This window comes from Perna viridis, chromosome 8, assembly GCF_037379345.1.
Source record: "Perna viridis isolate PV_CMFRI_1.1 ecotype Kerala chromosome 8, ASM3737934v1, whole genome shotgun sequence".
NCBI lineage: Eukaryota > Metazoa > Mollusca > Bivalvia > Mytilida > Mytilidae > Perna > Perna viridis.
Genome location: NC_142452.1, coordinates 40657224 through 40684106, shown reverse-complemented (window position 1 = coordinate 40684106; position 26883 = coordinate 40657224). Strand labels below are relative to the sequence as shown.

General features: G+C 33.7%; 1 long non-coding RNA gene across 3 annotated transcripts; it reads right to left on the bottom strand.

Moving 5' to 3' along the window:
• Positions 1–289: 289 nt before the first annotated feature.
• LOC148610502 (uncharacterized) lies at positions 290–25247 on the bottom strand. Of its 3 annotated transcripts, XR_015924681.1 has the most exons (20): positions 24994–25142; positions 23750–23870; positions 22529–22838; positions 22296–22363; positions 21648–21698; positions 17839–17922; positions 15498–15781; positions 15080–15165; positions 14714–14814; positions 13816–13919; positions 10655–11049; positions 7872–8449; positions 7267–7354; positions 5570–5826; positions 4874–5159; positions 4528–4613; positions 3992–4092; positions 3003–3101; positions 2096–2489; positions 290–1432 (listed from the first exon to the last, which is right to left on the bottom strand). It is a non-coding gene; the product is annotated as an uncharacterized LOC148610502 (long non-coding RNA). The 3 variants fall into 3 exon arrangements; XR_015924682.1 differs by lacking the exon at positions 5570–5826; XR_015924683.1 differs by lacking the exons at positions 7267–7354; positions 7872–8449; positions 10655–11049; positions 13816–13919 and having other exon boundaries at positions 24994–25247.
• Between the last annotated feature and the right edge of the window lie 1636 nt (positions 25248–26883).

Genomic DNA, 26883 nt, shown 5'->3' with positions numbered 1-26883 from the left:
ATAGCAAGTTAATTCTACACATCCATGCAAGTACACCTTCAAGGAAGAACATGTGTATGACATGTCCTATGGTTGTGGCATGTCATATTGTGTAATGCTATTTTTCTTTTAAAATTTAAATTAGACCGGTAAAATCAATCCAGCAATGAAATTTTAAAAAAGAAACATGCAAAAAAGTTTGAATAAAACCGATGTGAAGTCTAAACTAGTGGATACCCGACATAAATGCAACATAGTAGATTTGTTCCTTTTCAGTTCATCTTGATTGGCTATAAACAAACTAAAAAGGTAACAGTTTCAGTCAATGATATTTTATTTGTTGTCATTAAACAAACTAACATTCCATATACATTTTTAATTGATTTTTAATTGCTATTGGATAAATTCATCACAAAATGCAGGGAAAAAAGAAACCATGCTTTTTTTTTTTAGATTACTACAATATGTATGAACCAAGTTCAAGTGTAATTACAACTTATGCTAAAATAGTAAAATTGATAAAATATGCTGAAAAAAATAGCTTCATTCCACTAAGATCGGCTACCTTGCAAGGTTAACGAGTCCCATTTACCTGAGGCTGACTGGTTAAGGCAGCAGTAGTTTGCCTTCGCCCAATCTCCGTCTGTCAAAACAGTTCCCCCATGGCAAGGTGGCTATGAAATTTGATAATTCTAGAAGAATGAAAGTTTTAAGTTAAAGGAGCAAAAAAATTATATCTTCTCTTCGTTATTTTTTCCCTTTTTTGTGTTTCTTTCTTTTTTTTTTTGTTAAAGTTTTCACATGAATAAAATTCATGAATGAAAATACACTCTTTCATTGGCGATGAATGCCACCCAGGAAAAACCAACGCTAAAAAACAATTATATTTTTTTAAAAAGCGATGGAAACCTGTGACTCGAGGTAATGCCGACACCGCCTCCAGAGTAGGCGTTCAAGTCCTACGCCTTGGAAAAAAAATAACAGAAATATAACAATAACTTCAACGACAATAACAATAACAATAATTATAACTTCACACACATTTACAAATCTTGTTCCATTTCACCTTTTGCTCAATTTTTTTAAAAAAAAACCTGTCCAAAATTTAATTTGCAGTCACATCCATAACTATTTCAACGTAGTATTATCCCACACTGTAATTATATACTAAATAATTCCCACGATCAATATAACATTTTCATAACTAGACACTTGAATGTTCCCACAAATTTTACTTGCTTGAACTCCCTGTTTATTAATCATAAAACATTAATGATATGATGGACATTTAAACAGTGTCTTAATTCTGATCACAAATTAACTCGTTCTTTGACCGCCAAGTTCATGCTCCAGTCGCCACTTGTTGACCTGCAGCTTCTGTCTATTGCTTTTGACCTGCAGTTTATTTCATTTCACCGCTTTTTGACCCACAGTGTGTTTTTCCTGTAATTGACTGAAAAAAAATAAAAAGAAATAAAACAGACAAAAGACAACAAATAATAAAATAGTGAAAGCATCAAAAAAGGGCAATAACTCCCACCATAGCTTAATAGATTTACATGAAAAATTAACCACAAAATTTTGATAAACCTTATAGTTTTGGAGATATATATTGGCCAATCAAAAACTAATACAGCCTCTGGCAGCCATCTTATTAAATCAAATTTAACAAAAATCATCTAAGTTGTCCCTTTTATTATTTCTGCCAAGTATGGTCTCCATTGGCTAAAAGAACGCAAAGATATATCGTTTTTCAGTGACTTTCAGTGGCCACAGCCACCCAATGAGCCACTCAAGCCACACAAAAAGTGGACCTTTGTACAAAGCATTCAGGTTATTAACCCTATCAAGTTTGGCACATGTGATTTCGGAGGAGTTGATCTTTGAAAATTGGCCGATCAGAAGCTTAAATAGCGTCTGGGGACCATCTTGTTTAATCAAGAGGAACCAAAAATGGATCCTGCATATATCCTATTTGCCAAGTTGGTCAAGGGGTTTTCATGTAATTTAGCAAAATGTGAAAAGTTGACAACAGATGCAATAATGAAATAATCCTTTGAGCTACATGAGCTTAAAAGCATGTACGACCTCTTTCATTGTACATTAGTATACATACCTTCTGAAGATTTGACTATGTATACTGGAGCTATCTTTTGTGATCTTTCCCCAAGGACAGACATCTACTGATTACCCCCGCCAAAGATAGATATGCCAAAGGCCTCACAAGAAATCTCCCCAGATTTCTTGCAAGAAGTCTCCCTCTCATTCAGGGTTAAGTGCATGTGAATTAGTAAGGGGTTAAATGTGAGTTACATTAGTTTTATGAGTATTTTTTAGTACTTGTTAGGGTTGTTAGGGTTGAATGATATTATGGAAGACAAATTTGAATGGATTTTGAATATTTACTTCCCTCCCAAAAAATCCCCAAAAAGGAAAAAATTAGATCAAGAACCAGTTTCCGAATGTCCTGGGCTTCAGCTGGAAGTTTTGCTGTTCTGAGTAAAGCTGTTCTGAAATCACAAAAAGTTCATCATAGAGAAAAGCATATTAGAAAAGGTACATCTGCTATAAGTATTCAGTTGCTTTGAAATTTATGTATATAATAACTAGAGATGTCAAGGAATACTTGAGTATTCAAGTATAGCTCGATAGGTCCGAGAATCAAGCAGCAATTTAGCTACCACGGTACTCTTATAAAAAATCGCTCGTTCGTGTTTTTCCCCATCCTTGCTACAGCTATAAGAATTCAAGAGCTTTGTAATTTAATTCCTATCTAAAGTCAAGTTTGTTCCATTGATTAAAATTTCTCAAATATGTGATCTGCCATTTTACCTCAATCAATCAACGTGATTTCAGAGGACATGTATTCAAAAGGTTGTAAAATGTAGAGAAACTCAGATGGAAAGATTCAATCAATTGAGCAATAAAGGTGGTGCATTTGTTTTTGGCAGATGCACTAGATTCTTGGACAGGGTTAATGGTGATATATGATTACCTTCAAACTTATTAAATTTATTACTTACCTTACCAATATGGAAGGACTACATCACCTCTGTAATTCCTGCTGGGTACCTATAGCAGTGAGGCTACTGCCTGTTTGTGTATACAAGCCCTTCACAAAACTGAAAGAGCACAAAAAAAGAGCTAATTTTTCATTGCCCTTGAATAATTTGCATTTGACAAAGAATATTTTTAACTAGAAATACATGAGCAAGCTCACAAAAAGAATAATGTGAAGAAATTTGTTGGATTATCTCCTTTGGCTTCATCCAACAATAATTATATTCCTTCATGCCTATCTGCATATGAGACCCAGCCTTCATATAAAAATATCCCTTGAGAAGTTCAGGTGGAGTTAGGCCTATGAGGTTTTACCCTTGATTTGGATTATCTCCCTTTGGAGAAATCTGAGAGTTATGACTTTCCTGCACCATGAAGTTTAATAGTCATCATGAACTTCTGAATCAATACAGTGTATCCATCTGCACCATGAAAATCGATTTGTTCAACTTGTCTTAGAAAAGCTGAGGATGCTTTCCCTATCAGTGCATGTGGTCCATGCTCTCAGTTTTTAATGGAGTCTGTGTTGCTCATTTACTTTCGTTCCTTTACATAAATTTTGGTTATTTTATGTTTGTTGTGGGTGGTTTTTTTTTTTTGCCATGCCTGAGTTTTGCCCCTGCCCTTTCAATTTCCGCTCAAATCTAGGTCCTTGGATTACCTTTATTACCTTTCATGCTCATCTACATGTGATACCAAACCTTCCTCCCTTGATTGGTTTAGTTGTGCTTACAAGAAATTGTGGGTGTATAAAAATATACAAACCAAGCCTGAATAGTATTGTGTATTATTTTCAGTGTCTTTAAAATAGCAGAAAAATATACCTAGGTGATACATCTTCGAGCCAATCCATATTCTGCAAATAAATGCCCCATAAAAATCAAATGCTGTGGAACATTGTTCAATTTTATTTTTATCAAGGCAGAATTCATTTTTAAAACAACAACTGTACCTTCCATAAACTGGGAAATACTTCCAAATACATGTTCCAAAATGATACATGTATGTACTGTTCAGTGTTGACCTTTACATAAACAGCCTTTAGTTCTTTACCTGTAAAAATTACACAAATAATTCAAGCTGACAAAATTAAATTACACCTCATGAAATAATACATTGCTGGAAAATTCATGATCTCTATCAAATCTTAATGTTTAAAACTGTCATCTGGTAAATGGGCAGATCTTTGGGTGTTTTCAGGCTGTTAATTGCCCATTCTTTGTACAAAATAAACAAAATTCTAAGGGCAATGGCACTGTACATCGTAAAAACTGTGACCGAAAAAAAGGGTTCAAAACACACAGTAACACAGACAAGGGTAAAACAGTATACCTCACTCTCATTTTGAGCAGGGGTAAAAGGGGTTAGTAACACCTCTGGAACCGCCACTATGGTATTGTTAATATAAAAATATCTACACGTCATGGATATTAAAAAAAACTATCATTATAAACAGTATCAATAAAAGAACAGAGTAAAAGTAGAAACCTTCTACTAGGTTGAACTTTTCTTCATACAACACATTCTGTTTACTGTTTCTTGACCTTCAGTAAACATCCATTGGTTCTGGTGACCTGTAAAACATACACAATATCTAAATAAAGTACACAATTTTGGTTATATATAATAAGCCTAGGATAACAAATATAACAGATTGTTACATTACAATTGCATTTGGTAGTAATGTACTGGATTTAATTCCGCAACCAGAATTTAATTCTTTGTATCGATTTCTGTCTAAACTTCTTCCATGCTTTCTACTGGATACTTATTGTGAACACACTGGTAGACACCAATTTCCTTGTTAGGCTTGTATAAATGAAAGATTACTTACGTCTTGACCAATGTAAAGTATCTGTAATCGTGTTGCTCCTGCTTTGTGATATATTGACCAGTATCCTCTGGAGGCCTTGTTGAGAGGTTACATCACATTGAGCAGGGTGTACCTTGGTAAGTAGTTAAGCTTTACTACATACAGAAGGGCAGTATCACTGAAATCTGTGGACCATAATTTCAGTGACAATAGCCAATCATTTGAGGTATTGTGTCGGCAGAAATCCTTCCTTGCTTTACTCAGGCAACACGATTTTCCCCCTCAAGCACAACATGGAAGATATAGCCTGCAGCAAATTAAAGTGAAGTGTTAGTGCATTTTTTTGTTTTTGATTGCATCATTGAATGACAACTCAAAAGTGATAAAGAACATTTATTTGAATACATATCTGTTATTTTATATTTATTTTTTCAATATGAACTTTAATCTTAATGATTGTTTTCTCATTATCAATTATTAAAACAAAAACTTGTTTTGTGGAAAAAAATAAATATAAGCACAATATCACATACAATATGTACTCACATTTTACAATACACTTCCAAGACTAATGCTAACTGACCCAACATGGTGACATACTGTGTATCTTCTTCATTTGTCTTTTTATCTTTATTTTGTATTTTTTTTGTACAATGATCACTTAACAATGTTTATTCAATTGTCTAAGTTTGATTACAAAATAAGTTGGTTTTTTACCTCCATGTTCATGCTCCAGTAGCCACTTGTTGAACGGAGGCTTCTCTCCACTGCTTTTGACCTGCAGTTTATTCCATTTCACCACTTTAAACCTACACTTTCTTTTTTAGTGTTCTTTTTGTCCCTTTCTCATCATCAGATTAACTTGTCAATTCTAATGTCACAATTCTGATCATAAATTAACTTGGGTTTCTGACTTCCAAGTCCTGCTGAAATTACCAATTTTTGACCTGCTGCTTTTCTCCACTGCTTTTGACCTGCAAATTTTCATTTTTATACTATATATATACCTTCCGATGATTTAACTTTACTTATACTGGAGCTATCTTATTTTATCTTTTCCCAAGGACAAACATCCACTGATTACCACCGCAAAAGATGGTTTTGGAGATATATGCAAAAAAACTACTGTACGACCCCTATGTTCTATCATGCTGAATACTATTACCCGATGTCAAAATTTGGCTAAAGCTAACGGTTTTGGAGATATATGCAAAAATCTGCTCTCTGACCCCTATGTTCTATTTTCAGTAACGGCGGCCATGTTTTTTACCCGATCAAAAATCTAAAGTCATTTTGTTAAAGATACCCTAAAAAACAAAAATACCAACTTCAATTGAATTTTGTGCAGTAGTTTTTGAGAAGAAGATTTTTGAAAGTAATAACATTAAAAACAGCAAAAAACTTCCAAAAAGGGCAATAACATTGATCAACAGATTTTCACTAAACTTTGACCACAGATAGACCTCATCATGCTGAATACTTAACCAGATGTCAGAATTTGGCTAAACCTAACGGTTTTGGAGATACGTGCAAAGATCTGCTACCTGACCCCTATGTTCTATTTTTAGTGATGGCGGCCATGTTTTTTAATAGATCAAAAATCCAAAAGGTCATTTTGGGCAGGATACTCTCAGGAACAGTCATTATAAGTTTCATGCAAATCTATTCAGTAGTTTCAGGAGAAATTGTTAATGACAACGGACACAAAGTGATGGCAATAGCTCACATGGCCTATGGCAATAACTCCAACATGGGTTAAAGGATTAGAATGAAAATTTGACTACAGATAGATGCTGAACAGTTTTACCCTGTCAGAATTTAGCTAAACCTAACAGTTTTGGAGATATATGCGAAAAACTACTGTCTGACTGTTCTATTTTTAGTAATGGCGACCATGTTTTACAACACATCAAAAATCCCCACAACAGTTCTATGCAAGATATCCCAAGGAACATTCATATCAAGGTCGGTTCCAATTGGTCAAGTAGTGTAAGAGGAGAAGACTTTTTTTTGAAAAATTGTTAACGACGATGACAGAAGACGACGACAACGGACGCCAAGTGATGGCAATAGCTCACATGGCCTTCAGCCAGTTGAGCTAAAAAAACAAATAAATCAAGCCAACAAATTACACCTTATGAAATAATACATTCATTGCTAGAACATTCTATGGGTTTATTTATGTTTAGGACTTACCTCAAATAAATATGACGTACATGGGCAGGTCTTGGAGGGGTACCATTTTCCCATTTATGCTCAAATTTTGCACAATTGCACAAAATGAACAAAATATTTGAAAGAAGGGGGTCCACCATTGCAGTGTTTTTGATATAAATATCTACACTTCCTTGATTTCAAAAAAACTTTTATCATTATAAACACTATCAAAAAAGGAAAATAGGTATAATAGAAACCTTCTGCTAGGTTGAACTGTTCTCCATACAATAAATTCTGTTTACTGTTTCTTGACCTTCAGTAAACATCCATTGGTTCTGGTGACCTCTGAAATATACACAATACCTAAATAAAGTATACTTTTTTGGTTGTATAAATTGCAATTAGGATTATAAGCAAAACAGATTGTTACATTACAGTTGCATTTTGCAGCCAAACTGCTGTCTATGGCTTTCTAAACCATGATCATGGTTTTTTTTTAACCATTAGTTCTTGTCCAACCTCCTTATTTTAAGATAGCCAATCATTTGAGACATTATTTCTGCAGAAATCCTTCCTTGCTTTACTCAGGCAACACAATTTCCCCCCTCAAGCACAACATGGAAGATATAGCCTGCAGCAAATTAAAGTGAAGTGGAAGTGCACTTTTGTTTGTTTGCTTCACTGAATGATAACTCAGAAGTGCTATAGAAAATGTATTTTTTAATATAAACTTTAATCTTAATTACCGTCTTCCTTTGACTATTATTAAAACAAAAACTTGCTTTATGAGGAGAAAAAATCAAAATAAGATTTGACAACATAACCAAATGTAAGTACAATATAACATACAATATGTACTCACATTTTACAGAACACTTCTAAGACTAATGTTAACTGATCCAACGTGGTGACATGCTTGGAATCTTCCTCATTTGTCTTTTTATCTTTTTGTACATTTATCATCATCATCAGTTAACAATGTTTATTCTATTGTCTTAGTTCTGATCACAAATTAACTTGGTTTTTGACCTCCAAGTTCATGCTCCAGTAGCCACTGTTTGACCGGAGGCTTCTCTCCACTGCTTTTTGGTTTATTTCATTTCAACCATTTTTTAGCTACAGATTTCTTCCTTTTTTCCTCTTTTTTTGGGTTCTTTTGTCCCTTTCTCATCATCAGCTTAACTTGTCAATTCTAATGTCACAATTCTGATCATAAAATAACTTGGTTTCTGGCTCCCAAGTCCTGCTCAAGTGACCACTTTTTGACATACAGTTTATTTCATTCCACCATTTTTTACCTACGGCTTCTTTCCACTGCTTTTGACCAGCAGCTTACTTCATTTTAACATTTTTTCACCAAGGCTTATCTCTACTGCTTTTAACCTGCAGTTTATTTAATTTCACCTCCTCTTGACCAATGGTGGCTTTTCTTTTAATTGACTGAAAACAATAAAATAGGCAAGAATAAATGGGAATACATCCTGTTGCATGCAGTAAATAATTAACCAGAATTAACTGCGTTTCATATCAAGTGAAACAAGCATTCTGACAGTATTGCTGATGCAACACAGTGTCCCCTTTCAGCCTTTGAACTCATTGCCTTTGTGAGATTTTTTTTATATACATGTATGTGAACTAAAATGGATGGCGTTATTTTTTAACAATCAAGAGAAAATAACTCTTGAACAGCAAAAGCAAATTCCATCAAAATCAAACCTGAGCTTCATTTTACAGTAATAACATTTTTGCATTACAGAAAGCTGCATAAAGACATTCTCTTTCTATCACCTGGAAAGTTGAAAAAAACTTCGTTATTATGAATTAAAGGGCAAATAACTCTAGAATGACAGCAGCAATTTGCATCAAAATGATGAAACATAAAATTTTATGTAATTTTCTATGTCAAAGGGCCACAAGTTCCATATAAACCATTTTACGCAATGATATTTAAATTTATTTTGTAACTTGTCAAGATAAGACTAGCTAACAAATATGAAATCAATTGGATGAGGCATTACAAAGGAAAGTCTGGAAAACATAAACTTTAATGAAATTTTCTATATCCAAGGGACACAACTTCAGTAAAAATCATTCAACCGTAACATCATTCGAACTTAACTTGTCATGATAAGACTATATACCAAATATGAAATCAATTGGATAAGGCATTACAAAAAAAAAACAAGTGTGAGTGATGGACTGACAGACTGACGGACAGACGGAGTGCAAATCTAAGTTCCCTTAGGCATTTGCCGAAAGGGGACAAAAAAACATTTCTCTTTCATCAGTTAGCGAAAGAGTAATCAAGGGAACCAAGGTTATAGCGGTAATCAAAAGAATGTAATCCAGGGACAAAGACCAGACATGGAAAACAGACATACACAACAAAGAACACAAAGTAACTAAATTCATACATACAAAGTAACAAAAGCAAATGAGCATATCGTAATCCACTTAAAACTGGGAGCATGGATCAGGTGCACCGGTAGGGTAAGTGTCCTCTGCTTTTCTAGAAACATCCGCAGTGATGAAAATAAAGTGATGAAATAAGTGTAGTTCAGAAATATAAAAGGGGGCATCCCCATAGGATCCACCTAATTTTCTGATTACTACAGGTCCGGGTGTTATAAGAATAGGCCTGCAGCAGCGCTAAGCTTGTCGTAAAAGGCGACTAAATAGTGCTCAGAACCCTAGCCAGGGGCTAGGGCGCTCTGCCCACAGAGCAACTGAGATGTGTGCCCCAGGTGGTGGAATGGGGTACCCCTGGCGTGTTACATGCTGGGGTTGTCAGGCTATAATACGGAAAACCTGACCGCAAACCATAGTGGTGCACCGTGTTGGGAAAGTGCCACGTTCCTTGCACGTTACCGAATCCTACTGTGGTATTCTCCCGGAGTAGGTAACATAGGGCTCCGCCACAGGAGGCTAAATTGCCCGACCCTACCCACCTCTCCCTATTTCCAGTGGCAATCAAAATTTGTGGACCCCATTGTCCTTGTGTCCCATCCCTTTTTCATTTCATCATCATTTCATGTTCATTTAATCATCCATTTCATGTTCATCGTCTGAATATAGCTGAAATATTGCTGCTCGGACGTTAAACCCCAACAAACAAACAAACAGATTACTACAACAAAAAGTGGGAGGTAAAAGCAATAATGTAAAGCCAATTAAGATTTATTTTTAGAATAAAAACAGATAGATCTGATCATGTTGAAACTTTCACCAAGGCCGGATTTTCAAAAAACCTTACAGTTTTAAACATATGTGCGAAAAATGTCTGCCATTTTAAGAAATGATGGCCATATTTTTTGTGGGATCATACATCTCCATATAGTTCTATGCAGAATTCATTCAGGAACATCCATACTAAGTTTGGTTCTAATTGGTAAGTTGTGTCAGGAGATTATTTCAATTTAATAACATCAAAATAGCGAAAAAAAAAACCTTAAAAAAGGCACCAACATGGCTTAACAAATTTACATGAAAATTTTACAAGATAGATCTCATCATAGTAAAAATGTTAAGCCTGATGAGATCTATGTCAAAATTTTGATAAACCTAATGATTTTGGAGATATAATCCTTTGGACTAAGTGAGCTAAAAGCGTATCTAATCTGTTTCTTTATAAAATAATATACATACCTTCTGATGATTGGACTTTACACAAACTGGAGCTATCTTTTGTGATCTTTCCCCAAGGACAGACATCCACTGATTACCCCCGCCAAAGATAGATATGCCAAAGGCCTCACAAGAAATCCCCCCAGATTTCTTGCAAGAAGTCTCCCTCTCATTCAGGGTTAAGTGCATGTGAATTAGTAAGGGGTTAAATGTGAGTTACATTAGTTTTATGAGTATTTTTTAGTACTTGTTAGGGTTGTTAGGGTTGAATGATATTATGGAAGACAAATTTGAATGGATTTTGAATATTTACTTCCCTCCCAAAAAATCCCCAAAAAGAAAAAATTTGATCAAGAACCAGTTTCCGAATGTCCTGGGCTTCAGCTGGAAGTTTTGCTGTTCTGAGTAAAGCTGTTCTGAAATTACAAAAAGTTTATCATTGAGATAAGCCGATAAGAACAGATATATGAAGTTTCTTATGTATACAATGTATGTAATTTCAGGAGTCAATCTTAGAAATTTTCAAAAGATCACTTGTATTTGCTTAATATTGCAAGACATAGCAACATGTCCCTAGTGTTGATGTCACCCAAATTCCATAACTCTTGCAAAATTTGTTAAAATTCTATTGAGTCCAAATATGTCTCAGTGGATTAAATAATGTTACACTGAATTTTCATCAACATCATTCAACTGAGGAGACCATGCTTACTATATAAACCAAATATTATTGAAATCAAAGATATTATAAAAATTAGCCGGGAAGTGGCAGACTTTCAAGACTATTATCTGAATATAATAGCATTAAAACCTATGATTTTTCAACACTGTATACTCAGTTAAAATCCTGACTTAAAAACATTATACATCGTTGTTTTTCCAAAAACGATGGTACACCTAGATACAAATATATAGTTCTTGGTAGAGATTTCTCGTACTTTGTAAGAAATAATTCTGAATCATCTTCCAAATATACAGAGGAAGATGTTTACAAAATGCTGGAATTTTTAATCAACAACATATTTGTCCAGTGTGGTGGACGTGTTTTTCAACAAACGGTCAGCATTCCAATGGGAACAAAATGGGCTCCTTTACTGGCTCTGATCCGAAATATGTTTAGCAAGATTGAAGTCATCACTACAGAAGTTTTATAGTCATCATCATGAACTCATGGATTGTTATGGTGTATCCATCTGCACCATGAAAACTGATTTATTCAACGGGTCAAAGTTTTCCTTTCCTAGTTTGTCTACCCCGGACTTGACTTTTTATGAGCAACTTGGCGGGAGTTTCTATAAAAACAGAGGACATTTACCCTACCAGTGCACCTGGTCCATGCTCCCAGTTTTTAGTGGTTTGAGTTGCTCATTTGCTTTTGTTACTTTGTAAGTATGATTTTAGTAACTGGTGAATTTGGTCACAAAATGGCAGCAATTTTAAAAATAGCCACCTAAAAAACATTTCAATGTTTCTAGTCCACTCAGAATATCAAGATTATTTTATTAATGGCGCTCATCTTCAATATTCTTCTATGGTGGAGGAAATAATAACAAAATAGCAAAAATAGTATTTTGACCCCAATGTTCTATTTTTAGTAATGATGGATATGTTTTTTGACTGAAGAAAATGTTTTGTGTAGGATACCCTAAAAAACAATTACGCAAAATTTCATTAAATTTTGTCGTATTGTTTCAGGAGAAGATTTTTAAAGTTGTACTCATGAAATACGACAAAAAATCTGTTTCACAGGCCAATACTCCTACATCATGCAACAAATCATTTTGAAAATTTTGGCATAGGTCCATCTGATGGGGAATAATATGTAGCTCATCAAATTGTACAATTCATTATTTTTTTTAATTATTTGCAGAAAAATTTTTTTATCCCTATGTTCTATTTTTAGTAACGGGGGCATGCTTTTCCCTGTGTCGAAACAGAATACCCTAAGAAACACTCAAATAAAGTTTCATCTGATTCTGAATAGTAGTTTCAAATAACAAGAGGATCCCAGGAGCCTTAATTGCTCACCTGGTTGAATTTTGTCTTTCAAGGGCAGTAAATTTAAGAATTTCTATCATAGTTTTCAAGATGTTAGCTGAAAACTGTAAAAAAAAAAAACCTGCCATTTTTCTCTTTTCAAGGGCAATAACTCTAACAAGGAATCATCAGACAAATTTTATCCTTCAAGACTTTTTTAGTCCTAATAATATGAATCATTTCAGATATTAGAAGAATTTGGCTAAACCTAACGGTTTTGGAGATATATCCAAAAAACTATTGTTTGACCCCTGTTCTATTTTTTGTAACGGCAGCCATGTTTTTCAACAGATCAAAAATCCCCACATCAGTTCTATACCCAAGGGAACATTCAAGTTTGGTTCCAATTGGTCAAGTAGTGTTAGAGGAGAAGATTTTTGAAAGAAATAACATAAAAAATAGCAAAAAATGTTTATAAAGGGCAATAACTACAACATGGCTTATCGGATTAAAGTGAAAATTTGACCACAGATAGATCTAATAATGCTGAACACTTTAACCCAGTCAAAATTTAGCTAAACCTAACAATTTTGGAGATATATGCGAAAAAACTACTGTCTGACTGTTCTATTTTTAGTAATGGCGGCCATGTTTTTCAACAAATCAAAAATCCCCACATCAGTTCTATACAGGATACCCCAAGGAACATTCATACCAAGTTTGGTTCAAATTGGTCAAGTAGTATCAGAGGATAAAAGTTTTGAAAAATTGTTAATAAATACGGAGACGGACGCCAAGTGATGGCAATAGCTGACTTGGTCTTCGGCCAAGTGAGCTAAAAATGTCAAAAAAAGGGCAATAACTCACACATCAGTAGACATATTTTCATGAGAATAACCACTCAGATAGCTCTCATCATGCTGAATACTTTTATCCTGTCAGAATTTAGCTTAACATAACGGTTTCGAAAATATATGCGAACAACTGCTGTCTGACCCCTATCTTCTATTTTATTTATGGCAGCCATGCCTTAATCAAAACAAAAACTGTGCAGGATACCCTACCGAACAATCGTTTTAAGTGTCATCCAAATCCATTCAGTTGTTTCAGATGATAAAGACGTTTGAGAAATTGTTAACGATGACAATGACGGTGGACACCAAGTGAAGGCAAGAGATCATATGGCCTACTAATTTATTACTTACCTGACCAATAAGGAAGGACTGCATCACCTCTGTAATCACTGCTGGGTACCTATAGCAGTGAGGCTACTGCCTGTATATATACTGTATACAAGCCCTTCACAAAACTGTAAGATGCAAAAAAACAAAAAGCTTTAATATTTCAGTGTCCTTGAATAAAAAAAAACTCGGGAAACTTTAAGCAGACAAAATGTGAAAGGTGGGTAAGTGGCCTTAATTGACATATTACAATTGAATTAAGATTAAATGTGAAATTACTTAGCACATACTGTATTTTCCGGACTATAAGTCGATATTTTTTTTTCAGCAAAGTGTCAGCCATGACTCATCGTCCACTTACAAGGATTTTTCAAGAAAAAATGTTCATTTACAATGCATTTCATTAGATTTGTTCAGTTCACTTTTGATTGCTTTAATTCAAAATTTTGAGTAAACTGCAATCAACGAAAGTTGTCACTCAAACTGTCAAACCGGCAATCGAACTTTAAGATTATTGATCAGTGCTGCTTTCCATTTTGAATGAATACCATGATAAATAATAAAAACTTTGAAACCGTAAAAATATATAAAATATAAACAAACACTACAAGATACGTTTTTTAACTGGAAAGACATTATTGAGTGTTCCGGAGTTATCCGTCCTTTGATATGCAAATTTATACCCATTTACGGTATGTCGTAACACATAAGTAACATCGCTAGAATATATGCTGTTAAAAACAAACCGCTCAACTTGATTCACAGCTAACACCTACAATATACATGTACATGTCTGACCCTTGATTTATTTATTTATTTTACTTTTTTCGTTGATTTTGGTCAAAATGAGGCAATTCGACTTGTACTCCACATTGACTTATAGTCCGGAAAATACGGTATATTATTAAAACAAGTACTGTACCTTCCATAAACTGGGAAATACTTCCAAATACATTTTCCAAAATGATACATGTATGTACTGTTTAGTGTTGACCTTCACATTAACAGCCTTTAGTTCTAAACCTGTAAAAAAATACAAACAATTGTACTTACACAAACATCATTTTTCATAAAAACAAATAAATCTAGCCAACAATAACATTTTATCAAATAATACATTCATTGCTAGAAAATTCTTATGGGCAGGTCTTGGAGGGGGGCCCATTTGCCCATTTATACCCAAATTTTGCAGTATTATAAATATAAAAAAAAATTCCACTTCCTTGATTTTAATCAACTTTTATCATTATAAACACCATAAAAAAAGGAAAATAGGAAAAGTAGAAACCTTCTACTAGGTTGAACTGTTCTTCAAACAATAACTTCTGTTTACTGTTTCTTGACCTTCAGTAAACATCCACTGGTTCTGGTGACCTGTAAAATATACACAAAACCTAAATAAAGTACACACTTTTATATCAATTAAGCTTAGGATTATAAGTAAAACTGACTCTTACATTACAATCACAACTGTTAGCAATGTACTGGTTTTAATTCTTTGTATCAATTTCTGTCAAAACTGCTGTCTATGGCTTTCTAAAAAGGGTCATAGTTTTTGTTTTATTAGTTCTTGTCCAACCTCCTTATTTTAAATCTGACTAGGAAGGATTCATGAAAATAAAATACTCTCTACCTGATACTTGTTGTGAACAGACTGGGAGACACCAATTTCCTCGTTAGGTTTGTATAAATTTAAGATTACTTACGTCTTGACCAATGTAAAGAATCTGTAATCGTGTTGCTCCTGCTTTGTGATATATTGACCAGTATCCTCTGGGGGCCATGTTGAGAGGTTATTTCACATTGAGCAGGGTAACTTGGTATGTAGTCAAGACTTACTACATACAAAAGGGCAGTATCACTGAAATCTGTGGACCATAATTTCAGTGAAGATAGCCAATCATTTGAGGCATTGTTTCCGCAGAAATCCTTCCTTGCTTTACTCTGGCAACACGATTTTCCCCCTCAAGCACAACATGAAAGATATAGCCTGCAGCAAAGGTAAGTGAAGTGTAAGTGCATATTTTTGTATTAATTACTTTCATTGAATGATCACTCAGAAGTGATATAGAATGCTTATTGATTTTTAATTTGAATACATGTCTGTCAAGCTAAATTATACTTTAATCTTGAAAAAAAAATAAAAAGCAGAGGACGCTTACCCTACCGGTGCACCTGGTCCATGCTCCAAGTCTTTAGTGGAGTCCAAGTTGCTCATTTGCTTTTGTTGCTTTGTATGTATGGTTTTGGTTACTTTATGTTCTTTGTTGTGTATGCCTGTTTTCCATGTCTGGTCTTTGTCCCTGGATTACATTCTTTTGATTACCACTATAATATTGGTTCCCTTGATTACTGTTATATCTAATAATTATTTCATCATTGGCGGCATAACCGTAAGATTAAGAACAATATCACATACAATAAATACTCACATTAAACCGTATTTTGGTGTGTATTGTGCGCACTTTTTTTACCAGGAAACTAACCTCAGAACACGGGGTGTGTATAATACACCCATACATCGTTTCAACACATTTTTACAGACCTTAGATCAGTCCAAAATTAACGACCTCGAGGGAGTCAATATTGAATCAGGGACCACCAAAGCATATTTATGGATTTTTCATGAGTTTTTCGTTGACTTGTTACCTTTATAAGCATTGATTGTCAATAAAATCTTCTTGAACAAAATCTGGTTTTGATTTATTTCTTCCCAAAAGAACATGGCAGATTATGTTTACAACCGCCATACTTTCATTTTTGTGTATCGATTAACAATATAATAGGTATATAATTATGTCTTTACGATGTATACAACTATTCACGACTTGTGGACCAACATTTTGTCAACATTTATCTCCCTTTGGAGCGGGTGACTATTTGGAACATGCAAGGTTTTCCATCCGATATCAACGATACTTTAGAAAATCTCGAAAGTCAAAAGGGAATTTCTCATTCTACTGACCCTGCCATAAATTTTCTTTACCCGGGATACAAATGAAAATCATCCTTATGTAACCGACCAACAAAATGAAACACCCTGTAAATTTTAGAAACACTGTTGTGTTTGTCTGCTGGGGATTCCATTTTCATTTGAGTTACCTCTTTTTTCTGCACCCGAATCCGAACATCGATTAGAGAGACTTCGAAATTATACCTGCTCTTACGGGAGGTAATTCTGCAAAAACAGGATAAAATATGCCTGCATTCCCAGCTCCATAATAGGGAATACAACTTGTTAACGATTTAAAATAAGTAATTAAAATACACACAAGTTTTAACAATTTAATTACTAAATAACAAAATCTTCGGCACATTGCTCATAGAGCCCTAAAATATTTCAAATGGACAAAGTAGTCAGTTAAAAAAATATAATGTTATTTACGCATAGTATTGAACTCTACTTCATAGTAATTGGATATTCTACTTTTTGAAAATATTGACTTTCTTTTTTCATTGAACTAATATCAAAATCCTTATCCAGTGTAAATACTATAATTTTTTAACACAAACCCTTTATGTATCCCCGACACACATCAGAGAAAATTCTGCATCTCATTATCACGCTTGGCCGAGCTATCAACACACATGCCCTATTTGATGACCGTCTGCATTGTTCAGTCAGACCCCTTAATTGATTGTAGTAAAAACAGTCCTTTTTCTAGAATTAGCAATTTTCAGAAATTGATTCTCTCAATAGAAACCTTTCAAAGGTAATCAAAACGTATGTCCAAGACAATTTCAGCTATGGTCTACGTTACGTATTTCTTACTCGAACAGTAAATGAATACACATAAACACTGACAAAACAGATAAATACAAAAGTAACAAAAACAATATTCTTTAATGAAATAAATACACAAAACAGACGAAATGGTCCCTTCTATTTAAAAATAAAATAAAGCCAGTAATGTTCGTGGTTCTATACATACATCGGTAAAAAAGTTTTTCACATCAACTTTTAAAGGAAAACAACCCTGCGCATTTTACACAAATGCGCACTATACACACCAAAATACCGTAAAACACATCTAAGACTAATGTTACCTGATCCAATGTTGTGACATGCTGTATATCTTCATCTGTGTCTTCATCTGTTTCTTCATCTGTGACTTCATCTGTTTCTTCTGGCTGTATCATAAAACTTTGGTGTTATGCTCAGGAAAACAAAATCATTTTTACAAAGTACAAGTTCGAAGTGTATAATTCTACCTACAAATCATGCAGGGAACCAAGCAAGTAGTCCTGCTGGAGCTTTCAGTCCCTTTATAAGACCAAATAAAGGCGGCTAATGAAAGAAACACTACAAAGTACCAGAAACTTGTAGATATTGCATGCAGCAGGATGGAGTCCATGGTGACTTGAAATAGAAGTTGTATAAAGAGGCTTTGCAGGGCAGTCATTGTGGACCCTGGTATTGGTAGGGACTGATTATAGAAATGTGCAGAGAGACATCCCAATGGACTTGGAGGAAGAAAGAAAATGTGTGGGAAAGTGCAGTGTACTGATGAACAGTTATAGTAAAAAGAAAGTGCAGTGTACAAGTGAAGTTATAGTAAAGAGAAAATATGTGAGAAAGTGCAGTGTAATTGTGAACAGTTATGGTAAAATGAAAATGGAAAAAAACACTCAGTAACTTAAGAACATAATAGCAATTACACCAGGAGAATCAGAATCATGTAGGCCATCCATTTCCAGGTTCAGACTGGTCACCTGAGCAGGCGCACCTCTGGATGTTGTGGAATATCACAAAACAGCCATGGAAGAAGGACACCATCTGGTGATGGAATAGGATTAGCGTCCATAAGATGTTATAAAGGTAGAGGAAGACAATAAATGATTCACGTTTACCAGTGTAACACAATATTTTGACAGAACTCTATAGATCCCAGGTTTTTTTTCCTGGATTTTGAATGTTTTAGTCACTTTAGCGTGAGAAAATGAGGCCCATTTTAATGGTATATTTTTAAAGTAGTATTTGCATCTGACATAAGATATTTCAGTATCATCTGTTATTTACAGCACTGTGTAAAGACATTAAATAAAACTTAAATATACATTACATATGAGTAAAGCACATTATTTTTTTTACTATCATGTAAGCATGTTTTCCAGACAATCCAAATAGCAAATATACCTGAGATTAAAAAAAAACAAAACTCCCCACCCTTTAAGAATCATCAAAGATAGAAATCCTTTTAGGACACTCTTACACTTAATCGGGGACTATATATGTGACGAGACTATTCACTACACTGCTCCATCGGATCAAATTGATACAGATCAAATTAATATAGCCTAGCTGGCCGAGTGGTCTAGGGCGCTGGACTTTGTGCAGGCGGTGTTGCCATAGATGTCACAGCGGTATATATATAGCAAGATTTCAACTGTGCTTTTGGGATCCAGAGCGAGTTATATGACAATTTCACAGTTATATTCAGTATTGGTCTCTGAGGAGTTTATTGATATTGCCAAAATGTAACTACGAAATGGAGTAACACCTGAGTACTCGTCATTATTGTCATTCTGAAATCTTTCGTCAATGACAGTAATGACGAGTGCTAGAAAAATCACCTTAATCTTTTAAACCTTGTTTTCAGCAGTTTAAGTAGTACATGTATTAAATTTAGCAGAAATATAAAAAAATTAAGACCAGTCACAAATTACCTGCATATATATACATGGATATTTATATGTATTAAAAAGAATTATTTTTAAGTGTTGTTTATCTTCAATACTTAAAGCTATATATCTAATAGACGACAAATCACAAATTTTTCCCCTATAATTTCAACCCAAAATAAATAGAAGAAATTGAGGCACAACATGCAAGCAAATGTCAGACATCATTGACGAACAACGGGATTTGCAGCCAGATGACTAGTATTGTAAGGAAAATCTTATGGCTACTTCCGAAGAATGTTCATGTTGCTGGTAAAAAAAAATTATAGAACATTTCGTGCAATTGCAAGCTTGACAAGTCATCGCGTTTTGGTGATAAGATAAATATGATCATAGAAATATTCACGGAATATTCTTTGTTTATATATTATTTGCAGTACGTGTATAAGTACCAAACCAACTTAGAGACGTCACGAGCCAATCGGAATCTATTGGTAAAAATAAATAAACTCTGGCTATGGTCTTCCTGCAGATAGGAGAGTTCTGCAAGATGGCTATCCACTTATATTTCAAGGATTTAGAACTTTGCATAGCCTTGAGCATTTTATGAAAGCGCATTTTGTATTTAAGGTTATTTATTTTTGTTTATGTGAGTATTATTTATCGTAAGAGTCTAATTTAATGCAAAGGTGGTCTTTCCCTTTAAGTTTTGAGAACTTTAGGTTTGTGTGAAATGATCCGTAAAAATCAGCTTTAAGGTTTATGAGAATTCCAACCAAATCGGAGCATTTTAAATTTTTGGCAGAAAAAATCAGTTGCCATGGCAACTGGCAACATGTCTCTCCATTTTTTTGCATAAATTGTTCAGCATGCAAAACACTACCTTTGTACCAAATTTCTGGTTCCCAACCAAATATTTTTTCCAAAATAATGCAATGTCCTATATTTCATACATGTGAACTACCATTGGTAGGAAAATCTACCGCACCATAAACTAAGTGCCCAAATTGTCAAATTCATGTTTTTCCTAATTATTGCACTTGATCCTAATAATTGTTTTGTAATTCGAGATTATCCCCGTACTAGTGAATATCTATGATTTGGTTTGTCTAGGTTCACTTACAAATTCACAAATTCAATACGTAACTACATATATTTTTATAGTTTGTAATAAATCAATAGACCATGACTACAGGGGCATATACATGAAAATGATATGGATTTTTTTTTTGTGATGCTAATGCAACTTAACAAAATACCACTGACCTGGCATGAGGAGTTAACTGACCTAATCAAAAAACTTAACATTAAAATTTTAACATGAAATTTCAATGTCAATAAAACATCAAAAAGATATGCAACTGTAATGTAGTGATAATGCAACTGCACACCAAATACAATTGATCTAGCAAAAGTTATACAGTGATTCATGTTTAACTGACTTAAAATGTATGAGAAATCTTACCCTAAAATTTTTACAAAGACTCTGACTGGGGCATAAAAATTGATTACAAGAGACAGATTGTGATGTAATGACACTGACACTAAAAAACCATACTTTAGTCCATAAGTGATACAAAAATTCCTAATTTAAGAAAATCAATAGACAAATAATAGTACCTGTATGTATATATTCTACCTAAAGAATTTTGTGAAATTCTGAATTAATTAATTTCAGATAAATGCTGTAATCTGATTGGTTAAAATAATTTTGTTATATCTCAATGGATAAAAAAATATTGACACGCCCCTATTCAGTTAAATTCAGAGCTACTTTTCTCATGTTTAAAGATAAAAATATGTTTTAAAATTAATTTATAAGAATTGGCTATGAAAAAAATTTTGTCTATTGAAAAATAACAAATTTTCCATGTGCAAATTTTGTTTATTACACTTCGTGCAATAAACAATATGTACATGGAAAATTTACGTTATTTTTCAATAGACAAATTTTTTATCATAGGCAATTCTCAAATAGCTCTGAGTTATCCAGCAACATTGTCCATTTCGTATAACCTAAAAACTAAAAATTTCTGACATCAGTCTAGATACTTCATGGAGCGAAATGAAAATAAATAGTATTACCCTGATATGGTTGAAAATAAATTTTCTGACCCTCCTCAGAATCAGATCGTTATCCCAAAGTTTGCACAGATCCATTCTGTCAGGTATGACAAGAAGCATCATTGTTTGTTGTGTGATATAAAAATTATCTGTAATTAAGTTTCACTTACTGGCACAAATCCACCTAGGTGCAGTTCCCCCGTCTTCTCAATGTGGTTCAGCTATAAATTATAAGAAGAAAATGGATACATATGTCATAAAAAGCCAGGAAATCTGATGCTACAATATACCAGATAAAAACATTATTTGTACATATACAATGTATGTACTTGGCTTAACATGTACTTAATTACAAACCTAATGTCTTATGTTATAAAATCACTTGCACCGAACACCCTGGCTACTCTTCATGAAAGGATAGAATTATCTTCCTTGTATCTTATTACTTTCAATATCTTCATACATGACCTCTTTTAAGCAAAATTAAGATTTAGGAGGGCCTAAACATGCTTTAAAAACCTGCTAATCCCATGTCTTTCTTAGGAAAACATTGTCACAGTTACTACAATCTTGATTCTATCATCCCCATCTGCATACATGTATTTATATTGCCTAGCAGTTTGATATTGATGTAATGATAAAAAAAAATATTTCAGAGGTTTATTACCAAAATGAATAGATGGACAAATCTATATGGTAATTTCTTATACCCCTAACTTAGAAGGGTACAAAAAATAATATATGTAGTTAATAAACTGTTACAGAACATATTCATATATAATAACTGACAAAACAAGCTTAGCAGCATTGTTACTAACCTTGACCTGCTGGTATCCACACCAGTGTTTCCACAGTGTCAGAACCACTGTGTAAGAATTGCATCAACCTATCATAAAAAATAGAACTTCATTACCTTTTAATTGAGAACAGCAGACATGTGATCCTTTAGAAAACAAAAAATAAAACAAGTGTGCATGTATACATGTATATTAAACAGCTGATAGAGAATACGAATTGATTTATATTTATGTATCAATAAATATCAACAAACCTTTTTATGAAAGGGTCTACTCTTTCAGCAATTATGATGATTTGCTGTCTTTGGAACCGTGGGATGCAATTCTGTAGCTGTCTTTCCCCAGGAATCAGACTGAATCTTCTCCCGCCAAAGACCTCACAAGAAATCCCCCCAGATTATCTTGCAAGTAGGCTCACCACCCCATTCAAGGTTAGTGGTTTTAGTAGTATTAGTTGAATGAGAATGGACGAGTGTTTTGAAATGAAGAATTCTGTCAGAGGGTCCTGTAACCTATGGGAACTTGGCTTCTGAAGCTTGCTGTTCTGAGTACAGCTGCCATTTTCTGAAATAAATAAATCATCTTGTCATTTTGGAAAACCATTCAATAACATGATTGTTGGGGTCAAAGCCCGAGCAGCAATATTTCAGCCATATTCAGGTGATCATTCAACAACATGTATTAATTATAAATGAAATGATGCAAATTCAAATGTTACCTTAAATATATATACATTTTTGAAAAATAAAAATTGAGCACATTTTATCATTTGTATTGAAGCCTCATTTACTCACAAGTTCAGTTTAACTTCGGTACAATCAGGGGTTGAAGTACAACTTCAGTATAATTAGGAGTTGAAGTACAACTTTTACACAATCTATCATACACTACATTGTATAATAGTACCTTCATCATTAAGATCATTGCATTAGGCGAGTTATTCTTTTAATTTTCAAAAATTCTCTGGTACATTTTATATTTTAAGGTCAAAAATTCTAATAGGGAGACAAACAACCTCAACTCAATGAATATCTTACTTAGTATAATCATATGGATATTTTTTTCAATTATAAGCTTTTTTCTAAAACTACAAGATTTTAAATTATACACATTAGAAGCAGCTTAAAAGTGCTAATTGCTACATTTAGCCTTTTCACAGCCAATAACTCAAATTTGAAGTTGCCACACAAGTTGGACTCAATAATGAATACAAATGTATTTCAAGGGCTTAAGCTGAAAAAGCATTTGTCACATTTTATTTTCCAGAATCTTATACATTTATTGATATAAGTTGCTTCATCAGCATACTAATGACACAGTTTAAGTACATACCCTGATACATTTGGTGACAATCCACTGAGTAGTTAGAAATGAAAATAATTTCAAGTAAGGTTAACTACAACAGATGATGACAATACATGTACATTTAGCTCAGGTGGACTGTAAGCTGAAAAATGCAACAGTGAATACTTTACCTGACGTATAAGCTTCTTTGACCATAAGATAATGGCTGACCTACAGGAGGGTAGGCTGACCCTTTCTATTGTACATGATGTGGCCTGCAGGGGCTTCTACCTCACACCACTCAGAATGTACCTTTAAAACAAAAAAATGTAAAAATCAGTATGATGAACGCACTGCTGTGTGAAGTGAGCTCCACAGACTGAAAACATACGTTTGTGAACATATACATCTGACAGCACAATTTGTGGAACCAACAAAAATAGAATAAAATACGTACATGTAGCCATCCACACATACATGTACCGGTACATGTAGTAGTATTTGTTCATGTTTACTCCTAATGTACATGTATGTTTTTGTAATGTACTATGCCATGACAATTTAATGAAAATGTGTGTCAGCAAATAAAATATTCGATATTAAATACAATAATTTCATGCTTATTTTCTATGACATACCACAAATCTATGGCAAGTTCACAATTATGTGTGCATGTGTGTATGTGGTGGGAGCTATGCTCGAAAAGTCTTGATAATAAATAATTTCTATCATATTATAAATTGGAAAGAAAACTGGAGTGCCCCCTTTTGGGCATTTTCAGATTATATATCATACAAGGATTTTTATAGTCTACTGTAAAAATCCTTGGTACATACATGTACATGTATAAATGTATACATTTACATAAAGTAGGGTCTACTAAAATTTCTTCAAGTACATATGTAGTTAGGGAATTTATATTAATACACACTCCCTGATGAAGTCAAGATTAGAAATTTCATATCACCAAATACCCAGTAAAAATTTGTTTTATTAAGCTATTGAGCTATGAAATAAATATGATCTTACTTCATGCTAGTGACAAAAAAAATAATAAATTAACCACTTGGAAGGAGTGATTTAAATTTCTGTGAGAGATAGCTCACCAATTAAAATTTTCAGTTATCTACATACATGTATTTCATGGGAGAAACCGGCTCTCCTGTCGTCCTGAAGCAAATTTCTTTGTTTTTAATGATTAAAAAATAAATGTTACAGTTTCCAAACTTTCAACTTTACATTATACACTAACCTGTATTTTGAGTGCCATAGCCAGGCAAAAGCAATGTGGAAGCCTTTCATAGCACAGAAAAGGGGGAATGACTTCTCGAAATTGAAATTTTAACTTACTAAATAACCAATACTCACAGTGACATCGCCTTAAAACAAATCATTAATGAATATAAACAAACAAGTGACAGATAAAATCACTTACCTTTGAAGCCAAGTGACAGCGCTCTAAATTTCTTTTTTATACAACATGTTTCCTACTCCTTAAATTACTTCTGCCTTGTACGATAGCAGATGGCCAACTGACATAATAGCGGGAAATCTGTAGATAGAAATTACAGGAGCCAATAGAATTGCAACAGTGCTAGTGCGGTCCAATAAGAATTAAGATTATTTGAAATAAGGCCCGACATAAACCGAAAATGACCGAATTAAGACGATAGGTTCAGTTGTTTTCCTACGGAAACTGATACGAATTCGTGGCCTGGAGATAAATTAAATATTGCCCGAAATCAGGTCATAAAAAATCCAACTCAACATAACCCCCAGCAGGCAAAAATGACCTGCAGATAGTAGCCTGACGGACGTATTGCTTTTCCGAAAATTTTGGGAGAGTCAGTTTTTTTGGCTTTTCCGGAAATTTTGGGTTTTTTTTACTTTTCCGATTTTTTTTTTGTTTTGTTTTTGTTTTTGTTTTTTGTTTGTTTGTTTTTTTTTTTTGTTTTTTTTTGTTTTTTTTTGTGAAAATTATTTGCAGGTGAGATACATGTATTGGCAATACGAATTTTATAGAAATTCCATTTATCTTTTCATGAAGATGTTACGAAATGGTTGAATATTACATATACTATAACACATATTACCAATGGCAGCATTTATTAGTACATACAAAGTAAACAACTATATCATTAACCACAAAATAGACGGGATATTTTGACATTCGAATCTATTTACTGATTAATTACGTTTCCTCACCGTCACCGTAACATTATTAGTTTATTTATCTGGTCGCCAATTTGAACAGTCTACGAGTAGAAATACGTACTCCAAAAATCATGTTTAAATTTGAAAAAAAGACACGTTAATTTAATAAAATAACTTTGAATCATAAAAAGTTTTGTAACATGAATCTTCTTTTTTCCTTTGATCTTTTTATGGAATAACATAGAGACGACAAGCATGTACCAAAATGTATGCTCTAAATTGAAGCAACCAAATAATATTGCATGAAAGGTCACATGAGCCTATATAATGCAATAAGGAAACAGCCATGAAATAACCAAAACACTAAAACCAATATTGCATGGGTAAGCTCCGCCTCTTTGGGAAAAGATTACGCCTACAAAAAAGCGCACATACAAATGTCAATTTTATTAGGTTTCATGTAATCCACAGCTTGCGAAACACTCATGTCATAAAATGGTTCAATATTTTGATGAATTTGCGACAATCTAATATTCTCCTCTATTGTTGCCGACGCATCTGCTAATGATATATCTTCCTCGACATCTTGAAGAACCTGCAAAACAGTAAACAATCGTTTTAAAAAAATGAAACATCTATATTTCCAAAAATTAAGGGCCAATATAGGGCATATAAATGACATCACATCGGAGAAAAAATTTACCGATTTCCGATCAAAAGCACAGGTATTTTGGGTATGGACCCCACCCCCTTTTTAGGTCCCAAGGTAAAACAATAAAATCTTTTCACTTGCGGATCGTGTGGATAGTAGAAAAGGTATTGTAATCGACTGGTTATGGAGTTTTGAGACTTGTTATATGCCTACTTATTGTAGAAAATTGTAAATATGGAAAAATAAATAGATTTTTTTTACATTTGGGCCAAAAAAGGGGGTCCATGCCCCGAATAGTTGTGTTTAAAAGCCTTCAAAAAGACAATTAGCGTAAATCAGTCTAATTCAATTAAAAAATACACACCTGAGACAGAACCAAATCATCGCTTTCTACATTTTCAATGTCAAGCCAATCTGGTAGAGAGAATGCGTCTGCCATACTGCCTACTGTGCGGGTTATTAGATTTTCCCACCAAACGTTATTTTTTTCTGCACGGACTGTCATGGGCGTGTCATTCA